Source organism: Arachis stenosperma, unplaced genomic scaffold (genome assembly GCF_014773155.1).
Source record: "Arachis stenosperma cultivar V10309 unplaced genomic scaffold, arast.V10309.gnm1.PFL2 arast.V10309.gnm1.Scaffold_100025, whole genome shotgun sequence".
Lineage (NCBI taxonomy): Eukaryota > Viridiplantae > Streptophyta > Magnoliopsida > Fabales > Fabaceae > Arachis > Arachis stenosperma.
The window spans coordinates 2,850,768-2,861,881 of NW_026651369.1; the positions used below are offsets into that span (position 1 = coordinate 2,850,768).

The 11,114-nt window shown below is 39.5% G+C and overlaps 1 non-coding gene across 1 annotated transcript; it reads right to left on the bottom strand.

The window, feature by feature from the left end:
- Nucleotides 1-7,276: 7,276 nt before the first annotated feature.
- Nucleotides 7,277-7,384, bottom strand: LOC130959885 (small nucleolar RNA R71). Its single transcript, XR_009078876.1, has one exon. It is a non-coding gene; the product is annotated as a small nucleolar RNA R71 (small nucleolar RNA).
- Between the last annotated feature and the right edge of the window lie 3,730 nt (nucleotides 7,385-11,114).

The window sequence follows — 11,114 nt, forward strand, 5'->3', positions numbered from 1 at the left end:
ATTGACCTTTTGTGGGGGGTAGAAACGTGCCAGAAACTTGCTTTCCACCTCATCCCAGGTTATTAGGCTCCCCTTTGGGAATGATTCCAGCCACTTAGCTGCCTTGTCCCTAAGTGAAAATGGGAACAAGAGCAGTTTATAGGCATCTTCCTGGACTCCATTGGACTTCACAGTGTCACAAATTCTCAGGAATTTTGTGAGATGTTGGTTTGGATCTTCATTAGCACTCCCACCAAATGAACAATGATTCTCCACCAGTGATATTAGCTGTGGTTTGAGTTCAAAATTGTTGGCCTGAATGGGTGGTTTCTGAATGCTGCTACCACAATTCCCAGAGGTTGGGTTTATGTATGAACCAAGAACCCTCCTCTCAGGAATGGCATTGTTTCCATCAGCTCTCTCATGGTTGTGAACTTCTCTATCCGTGTTGAGATCTAGAGCTTCCTCAAAATTGTCCTCAGATTCTCCTTCAGATTCTTCTTCTCTCAGTACTCTCTTCCCTCTTGCTTCCCTTCTAAGTTTATGAAGGGTCCTCTTTGGTTCGGTATATGGAGGAGTTGATGTCCCTCTTCTCCTACCTGTCATACAAGAACACAGCACAGGCAACAAACAAGTGAAATACTCTTGGTTAATGGAAGAGTATGGTTAGAGCAGTTGAGGAATTAATTCAAATAGTTAGTGGGTCAGTGAGTTAGTTGCTTGAAATTAAAGGCATAAAGAAAGTAAGCAAGTAACAGAGTGCAGGAATTAAAATTCAACAAGTAACATGAACTGAATTAACAAAACAAGAAAAATGCTCAACCTAGTTAACTTCCAATTTGAGAATTGTCAATCGAAAACCAATCCCCGGCAACGGCGCCATAAACTTGATGCTGCTATAAACTTGATAGCCACGATTTTAGGAAATTGCACGATCGGCAAAAATTCCTTCCGGCAAGTGCACCGGTTATCGTCAAGTAAAAACTCACAATAGAGTGAGGTCGAATCCCACAAGGATTGGTTGAATGAGCAATTCGGATTGGAAGTGTGTTCTAGTTGAGCGGAATCAAGATTTAGATGAGAATTTCAGAATGTAAAATTGGCGGGAAACGTAAATGGCAAGAAATTAAAAGTGCGGAATCTTAAATTGCATGAATTAAAGAGCTAGAAGCTAAATTGCTGAAATTAAAAGGGGATCGGGGGTGATTGCATGAATTTAATTGCAGAATGTAAAGAGAAAGTGTAGATCAGAAATGGGGAATTCATTGGGTTTTAGGAGATATTGAGATCTCTGAATCAAAACATTTTTATCCCTTCCTCAACCAATGCATTCATTGAATTTTGCTTGGCAATCTTATATGATTGGATCCCAATCCCTTGGCTCACCAATTCTCTCTAAAAACAAACAAATTCCCAATCCCTTGGTTTAAATGTTCATAAGAAGAGATGATGCTCGATCACTGATTATACCACACAGTTTCATGAACCACAATTTGGTAGGATTACATGTCACAATATCCATCCAAACCCCAATCCAATTCACTGTGAGAAAGCTTCTCTAGCATGAATCCTCCATTCCTTTCCCAAGGTTCCGAAGGATTCCAATTATGGATAGTTTCTTTCCCAAGACAACTAACCAATGGAATTAGATCGAGAAGCTTTCTAACAAAATTCAAGAGAAAAGATTGAAGAAGAAGATAAAAACCATTATTGATTCATTGAATTACAATAGAGCTCCCTAACCCAATGAAAGGGGTTTAGTGAGTCATAGCTCTGAATTCAATTACAAAAAGATAAAACTAGAAAAATGATCCAAAAATTCCGAGAGTGATCAAAGTCCCTAACTAACTTAAATTCTATCCTATTTATACACTTTCTAAATTGAGCTTCTATTGTGTTTCTTGGGCTTTGAGGCCTTTCCCTGATTTCCTTTTGCTTTGGGTTTATGATCCATAATCTTGATGAGGCTGCTGATCCAATTCTGCAACATTCATTGAGCCAACTTAGTGATAATCAAGTAATGACACATGACTCAACAACTTGAAATTCCAGACTCATCAATTCTTCAGGCCCAATCCCATAAACCATGATATTCAATTGGGTTTCATACCAGAGTATGTTTAAGTTAATGTTTGTGCTCAAATGCTAACTTAAACTGCAATATCTTGGCCCAGAAACCTTTTCAATTAGTGGCGTTTAAGTTGCAGTTTAAGCTTAAACTGCAACTTAAACGTTGGACACTCCTGGAGGTGATATAAGTCGAACACGTTTAAGCTTCAGTTTAAGGTTAAACTGAAGCTTAAACGTGGAAATGGAAGAAGGCAACCCCTGGAGTGTGGAATTGTCGAACACGTTTAAGCTTCAGTTTAAGGTTAAACTGAAGCTTAAACGTGGAAATGGAGGAAAGCCATCCTGGAGGGTAAAGGTCGAACACGTTTAAGCTCCAGTTTAAGCTTAAACTGGAGCTTAAACGTGGAAATGCAAAACGCAACCCTGGAGGAGAATGTCGAACACGTTTAAGCTCCAGTTTAAGGTTAAACTGGAGCTTAAACGTGGAAGTGGCTCCCTGGTGCTTTCAATTCTGGCGTTTAACTTCCAGTTTAAGGTTAAACTGGAGGTTAAACGCCACTTTCAGCCCTTTCCTCAGCTTTCATGATTTTGGCGTTTAAGCTCCAGTTTAAGCTTAAACTGGAGCTTAAACTCCACATGTGATATTCAAGCTTCCTTTATTGATTTTGTTGCTTCCTTGCCTAGCCTCTTCTTCCCTGAAATCATCCAAACAACTGCATCAAAGTCTTGCAAAATTTCATGAGAAATCTTTCATTCATAGCATTCAAGTAATATAACTAAAAACTCATGAAATTTGCATCAAAATCATACTGTTTGGATGGTTCATTGCTTTGTTATTCATTTAACCATTCTTGGTTACTTTAAGCTCAAGAAAATGCATAAAACAACTAAAACTAACAGAAAAATGCTAGTGAAACTAGCCTAAGATGCCTTGGCATCACTAAACGCCAGCCCTGGCGTTTAGCGCCAGAGGTGCTCATCCCAATTTACAAAAAAAAAGAGGTTGATCCCCTGCTGGTGTTAAACACCAGAACTGGCATTTAATGCCCAAGGAGCAGATTTCAAGTTTTGAAGGAAGTCTTTAGCCATTAGATAAATCCTAACTTCCAACCACTTCACCATTCAATCCTATCCATTTTCTCTCCTTCTTACCCAATTTTTCATCCACATTCATCCATCCTATCACCCATCATTTCCCTTGATTCTCTCAACTCACTTCCCACTCCACCCAATCCACTCTTATCTATCCTTTCAATCTCTCTTCCCAACAACCCAAAATTCAAATTCAATTTACCCCCAACCCATACCACATAACTGAACCCTCTCTATTCCCCACCTATAAATACCCCATTCCTCTTCCACTCTCACAATACCTTAAACTATTTTCCCCTTCTTACTTACCCTTCACCAGACATACTTTCTTTTTCCTTTTTCCCCTTCTTCTTAGCCAAGGCCGAAGCTTTTTTCCCCATTATCCTCTATCTCTTTTATTGTTCTTTTATTTTCCTTTCCTTAATTTCTTTTCTTACTTTGCTCAGGGCCGAGCAAAACTTTTAAGTTTGGTGTTGGGCGCTTGATGAGCGGATAATTTGTACGTTTTTTGGCATTGTTTTTAGTATGTTTTTGGTAGTTTTAGTTGAGTTTTTATTATATTTTTATTAGTTTTTAGTTAAAATTCACTTTTCTGGACTTTACTATGAGTTTGTGTGTTTTTCTGTGATTTCAGGTATTTTCTGGCTGAAATTGAGGGATCTGAGCAAAAATCTGATTCAGAGACTAAAAAGGACTACAGATGCTGTTGGATTCTGACCTCCCTGCATTCGAAGTGGATTTTCTGGAGCTACAGAAGCCCAATTGGCGCGCTCTCAACGGCGTTGGAAAGTAGACATCCTGGGCTTTCCAGCAATATATGATAGTCCATACTTTGCCCAAGATTTGATGGCCCAAACCGGCGTTCAAAGTCACCCTCAGAATTCCCAGCGTTAAACGCCCAAACTGGCACAAGAATGGGAGTTAAACGCCCAAACTGGCACCAAAACGGGAGTTAAACGCCAAGAAGAGTCTCTACACGAAAAATGCTTCATTGCTCAGCCCAAGCACACACCAAGTGGGCCCGGAAGTGGATTTTTATGTCATTTACTCATCTCTGTACACCCTAGGCTACTAGTTTCTTATAAATAGGACCTTTTACTATTGTATTTTCATCTTGGTTCTTCTGGTTCCCTCTCTGGGGCCGAAACCAATGATCACTTTTGTTCTTATGTATTTTCAACGGTGGAGTTTCTACACACCATAGATTAAGGTGTGGAGCTCTGCTGTACCTCGAGTATTAATGCAATTACTATTGTTCTTCCATTCAATTCCGCTTGTTCTTTGTCCAAGATATCACTTGTTCTTCAATCATGATGAAGGTGATGATTGACGCCCATCACCATTCTCACTCATGAACAAGGTGACTGACAACCATTCTTGTTCTACAAGTATCTGAGGCTTAGTGAATATCTCTTGGATTCTTTAATCGGAATCTTCGTGGTATAGGCAAGAACTGATGGCAGCATTCAAGAGAATCCAGAAGGTCTAACCTTGTCTGTGGTATTCTGAATAGGATTCAATGATTGAATGACTGTGACGTGCTTCAAACCTGTAACCTACTGGGCGTTAGTGACAGACGCAAAAGAGTTATTCTATTCCGGTAGGGGAGGGAACCGAACCGGTGATTGGCCGTACTGTGACAGAGTATTGAGCATTAGCTTTCACTGCGAGGATGGGAGGTAGCTGCTGACAACAGTGAGACCCTATACGAGCTTGCCATGGAAAGGAGTAAGAAGGATTGGATGAAGACAGTAGGAAAGCAGAGAGACGGAAGGGAAGGCATCTTCATATGCTTGTCTGAAGCTCTTACACCAATGATATACATAAGTATCTCTATCTTTATCTTTATGTTATTTTCGTTCATCATCCATACCCATTTGAGTCTGCCTGACTGAGATTTACAAGGTGACCATAGCTTGCTTCATACCAACAATCTCCGTGGGATCGACCCTTACTCACGTAAGGTATTACTTGGACGACCCAGTGCACTTGCTGGTTAGTTGTGTGAAGTTGTAGTAATCACAATTTCGCGCACCAAGTTTTTGGCGCCGTTGCCGGGGATTGTTCTGTGTATGGACAACTGACGGTTCATCTTGTTGCTTAGATTAGGTATTTTTCTTCAGAGTTCTTAAGAATGAATTCTAGTGTTTCAAGGTGATGTTCTTATCATCACCAAGGCTGATTGATTCTCATCAATTTAGCTCTTGAATGCAATGTCCTGCTGAAGCTTAGCCGGCCATGTCTAATTCCTTTAGACTAAAGCTTTAGACTAACATTGCATGATTCCTGGAATTCTCATTAAGAATTTTGATACCTTTATTTTCCTTTTCACTTAATTTCGAAAAAACCCAAAAAAATTTTACAAAATCATAAATCCAAAAATATGTCTTGTTTGAGTCTAGAGTCTCATCTTAAGTTTAGTATCAATTGCGTGTTTCTGTTCTTATTGCATTCATGCATGTGTCCTCATTGATCTTCAAGTTGTTCTTGATCATTTTCTTGTTTTGATCTTTGAATTCTATTGACTTGAGTGTTTTGTGTTTCTCATATGCATTCTCAGGTAGTTAGTGTCAATAGTATACAAACTGCTAAGTTTGGTGTCTTGCATGCATTGTTATTTGATTCTTGTTGCATTTTAATTATTAAAAATCCAAAAATATTTTTAATTTGTGTCTTTTCAAGTCAATGATACAAAGAATTGAAGATTCAGAACATACTGCAGAGGAATTATACAGAAAAAGCTGAGCATTCAAAAATGCCCAGTGAAGAAGGCAGACTGGCGTTTAAACGCCAGCCAGGGCACCTGGTTGGGCGTTTAACGCCCAAAGAGGTAGCATTTTGGGCGTTAAACGCCAGAATGTATACCATTCTGGGCGTTTAACGCCAGGATGGTGCTAGGGGGAAGATTTTGTTTTCCAAATCAATTTTTTTTCAAGTTTTCAAAGTTTTTCAAAATCAAATCTTTTTCAAATCATATCTTTTCAATCAAATGTTTTCAAAATCAATTTCTTTCCTTTTTTCAAAGATACTTACTAACAATTAATGATTTGATTGAACATTTTTTGCCTTTTCTGTTGAGAAAGGTTTTATGTTTGAATCATATCTTTTCTTGTTAGGCAAGTCATTAATTTTTAAAATCAAATCTTTTTAAAATTGTTTTCAAATCATATCTTTTTAAAATTGTTTTCAAATCATATCTTCTCAATCACATCTTTTTAAAACCAATCATATCTTCTTAACCACATCTTTTTCAAAATAGTTTTCAATCAAATCTTTTTGATTTCTAATTTAAAAATCTTTTTCAAAAAAATCACTTGATTTCTTTTCCGCTCTTATTTTCGAAAATCAATTAAGTGTTTTTCAAAATGTTTTCAAATCTTTTACTTAATTTTCGAAAATTACTTCCCTTCTTCTCACATCCTTCTATTTATGGACTAACACTATTCCTTAATGCAAAATTCGAACTCCATCTTCTTTGATAAGTTCGAATTTTCTACTTCTGTCTTCTACTCTTCTTTTCTTCTGACACCTAAAGGAATCTCTATACTGTGACATAGAGGATTCCATATTTTCTTGTTCTCTTCTCTTTCATATGAGCAGGAACAAAGACAAAGGCATTCTTGTTGAAGCTGACCTTGAACCTGAAAGGACCTTGAAGCAAAAGCTAAGAGAAGCTAAGGCTCAACTCTCTGTTGAGAACCTGACCGAATTCTTCAAGGAGGAAGAACCCATGGCAGCCGAAAACAACAACAATGCCAACAATGCAAGGAAGGTGCTGGGTGACTTTACTGCACCTACTCCCAATTTCTATGGGAGAAGCATCTCTATCCCTGCCATTGGAGCAAACAACTTTGAGCTAAAGCCTCAATTAGTTTCTCTAATGCAACAGAATTGCAAGTTCCATGGACTTCCAATGGAAGATCCTCATCAGTTCTTAACTGAATTCTTGCAAATCTGTGACACAGTCAAGACTAATGGGGTTAACCCTGAGGCCTATAGACTGATGCTATTCCCTTTTGCTGTAAGAGACAGAGCTAGAATATGGTTGGATTCTCAACCTAAAGAAAGCCTGGACTCTTGGGAAAAGCTAGTCAATGCCTTCTTGGCAAAGTTCTTTCCACCACAAAGATGGAGTAAGCTTAGCGTGGAAGTCCAAACCTTCAAACAGAAGGATGGAGAATCCCTCTATGAAGCTTGGGAAAGATACAAACAATTAATCAGAAAATGTCCCTCAGACATGCTTTCTGAATGGAGCATCATAGGTATTTTCTATGATGGTCTCTCTGAACTATCTAAGATGTCTTTGGATAGCTCTGCTGGAGGATCTCTTCATCTGAAGAAGACGCCTACAGAAGCTCAAGAGCTCATTGAAATGGTTGCAAATAACCAATTCATGTACACTTCTGAAAGGAATCCTGTGAACAATGGACTAGTCAGAAGAAAGGAGTTCTTGAGATTGATGCTCTGAATGCCATTCTGGCTCAGAATCAAGAGAGACCTCAACAAGGTTTCAATAACAATAATGGTGGAAGAAACAGGTTTAGCAATGGCAAGCCTTTTCCATCATCTTCTCAGCAACAGACAGAGAATTCTAAGCAGAACCCCTCTGACTTAGCAACCATGGTCTCTGATCTAATCAAAACCACTCAAAGTTTCATGACTGAAACAAGGTCCTCCATTAGAAATTTGGAAGGACAAGTGGGTCAGCTGAGCAAGAAAGTTACTGAAATCCCTCCAAGTACTCTTCCAAGCAATACAGAAGAAAATCCAAAAGGAGAGTGCAAGGCCATCAACATGGCCGAATTTGGAGAGGAAAGAGAAGAAGTGAACGCCAGTGAGGAACACCTCAATAGGCGTGCACTGACCTCCAATGAGTTCCCCAATGAGGAACCATGGGAATCTGAGGCTCAAAATGAGATCATAGAGATTCCATTGGACTTACTTCTGCCTTTCATGAGCTCTGATGAGTATTCTTCCTCTGAAGAGGATGAGTGTGTCACTGAAGAGCAAGTTGCTAAATACCTTGGAGCAATCATGAAGTTAAATGACAAGTTATTTGGAAATGAGACTTGGGAAGATGAACCTCCCTTGCTCACCAAAGAACTGGATGACTTGTCTAGGCAGAAATTACCTCAAAAGAGACAAGATCCTGGGAAGTGCATGGATGAATCCATCATCCTTGGCAGACCCTTCCTAGCCACAGCAAAGGCTGTGATTGATGTTGATAGAGGAGAGTTGATCATTCAAGTGAATGAAGAATCCTTGGTGTTTAAGGCTCAAGGATATCCCTCTGTCACCATGGAGAGGAAGCTTGAAGAGCTTCCCTCAAATCAGAGACAAACAGAGCCCCCACAGTCAAACTCTAAGTTTGGTGTTGGGAGGCCACAACCAAACTCTAAGTTTGGTGTTGAACCCCCACATTCAAACTCTAAGTTTGGTGTTGGGAGGTTCCAACATTGCTCTGAGTATCTGTGAGGCTCTATGAGAGCCATCTGTCAAGCTACTGACATTAAAGAAGCGCTTGTTGGGAGGCAACCCAATGTTTTATAGTTAACTATTTTCTTTTGATATTTTATCTTTTTTGTAGGTTGATGATCATAAGAAGTCACAAAAACAATGAAAAAAAGCAAAAACAGAATGAAAAACAGGAAGAAAAACAGCACACCCTGGAGGAGAAGAAGCTGGCGTTCAAACGCCAGTAATGCTAGCTGTTGGGCGTTTAACGCCCAGTCTGGCACCATTCTGGGTGTTTAACGCCAGAAAGGGGCACCAGACTGGCGTTAAACGCCAGTAAAGGGCAACAACCTGGCGTTAAACGCCAGGAATGGGCACCAGCCCGGCGTTTAACGCCAGAAATGGCTCAAAACGTGGATTTTGATGCCATTTGGTGCAGGGATGACTTTTCCTTGACACCTCAGGATCTGTGGACCCCACAGGATCCCCACCAACCCCACCACTCTCTCTCTCTTCTTCTTCACCCATTCACCAATCACCTCAACATCTCTTTCTCTTCACCACTCACATCCATCCTTCATAAAACACTACTTCTTCCCCTAATGGCCGAAACATAAAGCCATTCCCTTCTTCCTCATTTCTTCTTCTTCTACTCTCTTCTTCCTTCTTTTGCTCGAGGACGAGCAAACCTTTTAAGTTTGGTGTGGTAAAAGCATTGCTTTTTGTTTTTCCATAACCATTTATGGCATCCAAAGCCGGTTCAACTGAGAAGGCATGACCTCAAGCCCATCACCAAGAGAAAGATGGAGCAAACAAGAGACCCCTCTCATCAAGAAATCCCTGAGATACCTCAAGGGATGCACTTTCCTCCACAAGACTACTAGGAGCAAATTAACACCTCCCTAGGAAAATTAAGTTCCAACATGGGACAACTAAGGGTGGAGCACCAAGAACATGCCATCCTCCTCCATGAAATTGGAGAAGATCAAAGGATCATGAGAGAGGAGCAACAAAGACAAGGAAGAGACATTGAGGAGCTCAAGCACTCCATAGGATCTTCAAGAGAAAGAAAGAGCCGCCATCACTAAGGTGGACCCGTTCTTTAATCTCCTTGTTCTTTATTCTTCTGTTTTTCGAAAATTATGCTTTATGTTTATCCATGTTTGTGTCTTATGATCATTAGTGTCTTAGTGTCTATGCCTTAAAGCTATGAATATGAATCCATCACCTTTCTTAAATGAAAACTGTTTTTATCACAAAAGAACAAGAAGTACAGGATTTCAAATTCATCTTTAAAACTAGCTTATTTAGTTTGATGTGGTGGCAATACTTTTGTTTTCTGAATGTATGCTTGAACAGTGCATATGTCTTTTGAATTTGTTGTTCATGAATGTTAAAATTGTTGGCTCTTGAAAGAATGATGAAAAAGGAGACATGTTACTGAGGATCTGAAAAATCATAAAAATGATTCTTGAAGCAAGAAAAAGCAGTGAATACAAAAAAAAAAAGAAAGAAAAAGAAAGAAATAAAGTTGTGATCCAAGGCAATAAGAGTGTGCTTAAGAACCCTGGACACCTCTAATTGGGGACTTTAGCAAAGCTGAGTCACAATCTGAAAAGGTTCACCCAATTATGTGTCTGTGGCATGTATGTATCCGGTGGTAATACTGGAAGACAGAGTGCTTTGGGCCACAGCCAAGACTCAATAAGTAGTTGTGTTCAAGAATCATCATACTTAACTAGGAGAATCAATAACACTATCTGGATTCTGAGTTCCTAAAGAAGCCAATCATTCTGAATTTCAAAGGATAAAGTGAGATGCCAAAACTATTCGGAGGCAAAAAGCTACTAGTCCCGCTCATCTAATTTGGAGCTTAGTTTCATTGATAATTTGGAGTCTATAGTATATTCTCTTCTTTTTATCTTATTTGATTTTCAGTTGCTTGGGGACAAGCAACAATTTAAGTTTGGTGTTGTGATGAGCGGATAATTTGTACGCTTTTTGGCATTGTTTTTAGTATGTTTTTGGTAATTTTAGTTGAGTTTTTATTATATTTTTATTAGTTTTTAGTTAAAATTCACTTTTCTGGACTTTACTATGAGTTTGTGTGTTTTTCTGTGATTTCAGGTATTTTCTGGCAGAAATTGAGGGATCTGAGCAAAAATCTGATTCAGAGACTAAAAAGGACTGCAGATGCTGTTGGATTCTGACCTCCCTGCATTCGAAGTGGATTTTCTGGAGCTACAGAAGCCCAATTGGCGCGCTCTCAACGGCGTTGGAAAGTAGACATCCTGGGCTTTCCAGCAATATATGATAGTCCATACTTTGCTCAAGATTTGATGGCCCAAACCGGCGTTCAAAGTCACCCTCAGAATTCCCAGCGTTAAACGCCCAAACTGGCACAAGAATGGGAGTTAAACGCCCAAACTGGCACCAAAACGGGAGTTAAACGCCAAGAAGAGTCTCTACACGAAAAATGCTTCATTGCTCAGCCCAAGCACACACCAAGTGGGCCCGGA